Source organism: Glycine soja, chromosome 14 (assembly GCF_004193775.1).
Source record: "Glycine soja cultivar W05 chromosome 14, ASM419377v2, whole genome shotgun sequence".
Classification (NCBI taxonomy): Eukaryota; Viridiplantae; Streptophyta; class Magnoliopsida; order Fabales; family Fabaceae; genus Glycine; species Glycine soja.
In genome coordinates, this window is record NC_041015.1 from 48,740,712 (window position 1) to 48,744,394 (window position 3,683).

Consider the following 3,683-nt stretch of genomic DNA (forward strand, 5'->3'; position numbering starts at 1 on the left):
ATGGTGGTCAAATCAGAAGTTAGTCATCAAAATCTTAAGGCCTATTTGGAAAAGAAACAAAATAGAGAAGAAAAAACAATACAAATAACTATTTTTTTTATTTGGTGAAAAAGAACTATCTTTATACACAAAAAAAATAAGAAAAAACCTCTATTTTTTCATTCAATTTAAATTTCAAAATTCTTTCTCCATTTTTTTCTTCTCAAACAGCCAATGGGTGAAGGTATAGCTCCCAATACATGAAATCAATGTGTGTTCTCTTCATTTCTACTAATAAAAAGGGAATTAGAGAAAAGAGAAAGAATATATACAATCCAAATGAAGAAATAATTAATTAAATGCATTTAAATATTTAAATTATTATATACAATAAAGCAGATGAAATTTTGAAGAAGCTCCACTGCTAAGCGAAGGCTTTGATATTCTGTCAGGAATGAGATGGATCCTACAACAATTTTACCTTTAGCTGCAACAATTACCCACAAAACACTGCCTAGCAGTCTTGTTGAACCTCTCCTTTCGAATTCCATTACTCATCTTTAAATTCAACAAATATGATGGTTACGAGAAATTCTGAGATAAATCAGCTATTACTTTCATACCACTTGTTGAATAAGTAAACTAAACTTTTAAAGACTATACCTATAGTATGCATGCAATAATTTCGGATTGCAACAACTTGGGGATCAGGTTAATCTTGATGCCGGCAGCAAGAACCTTCATCTATAAGCATTGAAGTTTGGACTAGGTGCTGCATGTGTAGCCTTTCATAGTAGCAAGTCCAGTGTCAACACTATCCCACATGAAACTGCACAGTTTGTGCTAAATGCAACCCAATTTGGGAACACGATAATGCAATACTTTTTAGACTTCTTCAGGCTGTGTATCTTTTCTGAAGGTAACATAATGTCAGAGAATATAGGCATTACAACCTATATAGTCAGACAACAGAAAAACTAGCAAAGGACACGTAGTTTGTAGTTGATTAAAACTTGAAGGTCCAATATTATATGAAGTCCAAAAGTTGATTGAACATATATTGTCTATCTTCAAAAGAGATGGCATTTTAGGTGACAAGATCGACTTCATCTCGATCAGGGGAAACCACAACTACTCTCATCATGCAACTATATTGATCGGGAACAAGAGCCCCAGCATGCACACAGTTCCACCAAAGCTGGAGCCTTCCCATAATATCTCTTTAGATTGTTATTCAGAGCAGGTCCATTCTGATACTCTACATGCCAGACATAATTGGGATCGACAAGATCATTTAATGTTGCCTCTTGTCATGCATGTAAACCATTTCGAGACTGATGATTTGAAGCCTTGCACATTCTCAACTTATGTTCTTTGGGACCAACCTGGACCTCAGGACAATAGCCGCAAGTATTCACAGAATACTTCTCCATGATCTTCTTTGCACCTGATGTCATCTCAATCCATGAGTCCAGTGTATGTTTACTTAAATCCCTTAACTTGCTCCTTTCTTCATCACTTAACTGATCCAGATGGCTTATGTTGTTCTCCAATAAACTATGGACCTTCTCTACAGGCCTGGACAACATAGAGGATGAATTCAAAATAGGTTTGTCATTTTCAAAAGAGCATTGTCTTTCTGTTTCATCCTCTTTCACAACTGATTCAAAATCTACAATTCTTCCTTCAATACAATATACAGGTTTTGTTCTCCTTTTAGTAGGATATTTTTCAAGCTCTAGACCAGCTTGTATACAGAGTTCAATAATGGCAGGTACAAGGAACGCCGAACCTTTCATCATGCCCAACTCTTGGCTTACCAACACGGTCATAAAGATGAAAGCATTTAGGGAAGAAAATCACATCTCAAACACCTCCCCTTGTCCAAATATGCATTGCATTCCGCAAAAAGCTCTCCAGTCCAGTACATGTTCGAATTTCATGACCCACATAACCAATGTGGACCTCATTACAAAGCCTGATAAAAAAATGAAACCAACATTAAACGTGAAGCCAACAAGTACAAGCCAAAGCAATTGTTGGATTTGCCTACAAAACAGTATAAAGCCCAAATCAATAACACATAAATGTTCAAGAGTATATACTATGGCTGGTTCTAGTAGCCCTATACTGCCCATGGTTCTTGTCATCATCACATAGACATCAATTTCTGATCTCTTGGTCTTACTACAATCAACTATAAACTCTGTTCTTCATATATCACTGTATGATGCTTCAAACGAAATTAATTTCTAAAGGAACACAATCACACACACACACAATCACAAAATTCATTCTGCCAATTTAAACAAAACCCTGTAATTTGTGCAGTCCCCAAGTCTTAAAACTCTATAAATGAGTATAGCCCAATAAACTAACAAAAAAAGGAAGAACCAAAAGGAGCAGTTAAAATCAACAACATCCAATGTTGCTAAGCAATACTCACAATTCATATATACACTTTTTTAAATTTAAAAATCACAACCACAGAAAGCCTAGAATGCAATTCAAACATCATCTTTTCTTGCAACATTTCACTCATTCCGTGCGAAATGCAATTGTGCAAAACCAGTTAACACTAATGAGTTGATTTGCTTCCGTTCTTACAAACATCAATAATCGCGAGCAATTATCTTATATTTCACTCACAAATTGCTTCTATTCTTACCAACATCAATTTGCTAGTACTCATTTAACTTCTCTCAAAGCTGAAGTGCATAAGTTGATTTTAGTTTATAAGAGAAGCTCACTTCATTAATAGAAGCAACTTCTAGGTCAGAAACGAGAACTAGAAATTAAAAACTGAAAAGTAACAGTTAAACATGTAACAAATCAATGAACTCACTTACCGGCAGCGTAAAACGGGAATGACTCGGACGAGTTGGCTCAGACCGAAGAGGAGCGAGCCGCGAGCTTCATATACGCGACGAGCAACCTCCACCAGTTCCGGCACCAACAACCCGTTCTCCGGTGGCTCTTCCAAAACCCTACGTGGTTGCGCCTTTCGAACTTCTTTCTCCGCCTTCACTCTCTCGATCAGAGCCTTCATCGGCGTCCCGTATGGCTTCCTCTCCGAGTTTCGCCTCCGAGGCCTCGGCACGTCGAAGTACTGGAATGCATCGTCGACGGACGCCGCCGGAGCTGGCCAAGTCTCCGATGCGAAGGAGAGGGTTGGGATTAAGCGGTGAGGTAGTTGCTTCAGGAGAGAAAGCTTCGAAGAGGTGACGGTGGCGCGCATGACCTAGCCGCCGTGTCGGGAAATGGTGTTCTGGACAGAGCCCACGGCGTCGTTTTGGGGAACGCTGAGTTTCGTGAAGTGACCGGGGTCCATAGAGAGGGGTAAAGCCGTGAAGTGATGAGCCCATACCCAAGCTTGGTTTTTTTTTCAGTCCATAAATGAGTTTTTTTTTGGGTTTATAAAATTGGATTTGGGCCCAGCGATGTAGTCTTTATTTTACCCAAAGTTGCAGAACCATACAAAAAACGTGGAGTGTTGTTAGGTGCAACCAGCATTATTGCTGGTGCACCCAGCATTCTAAAAAAATGACAAAATTACTCTTGCTTAATTTTCCTCTTCCAGATCAACTTGATCATATATTTATAAATATTGATTTATTATAAATAATTAATGCTAATCAATCATAATCATAATTCATACTAATCAATCAATCATGCTAATCAATCATAATTTTCTAAAAGAGGAT

General features: G+C 37.9%; 1 pseudogene; it reads right to left on the bottom strand.

The window, feature by feature from the left end:
- Positions 1-306: 306 nt before the first annotated feature.
- Positions 307-3,371, bottom strand: LOC114383690 (annotated as a pseudogene).
- Between the last annotated feature and the right edge of the window lie 312 nt (positions 3,372-3,683).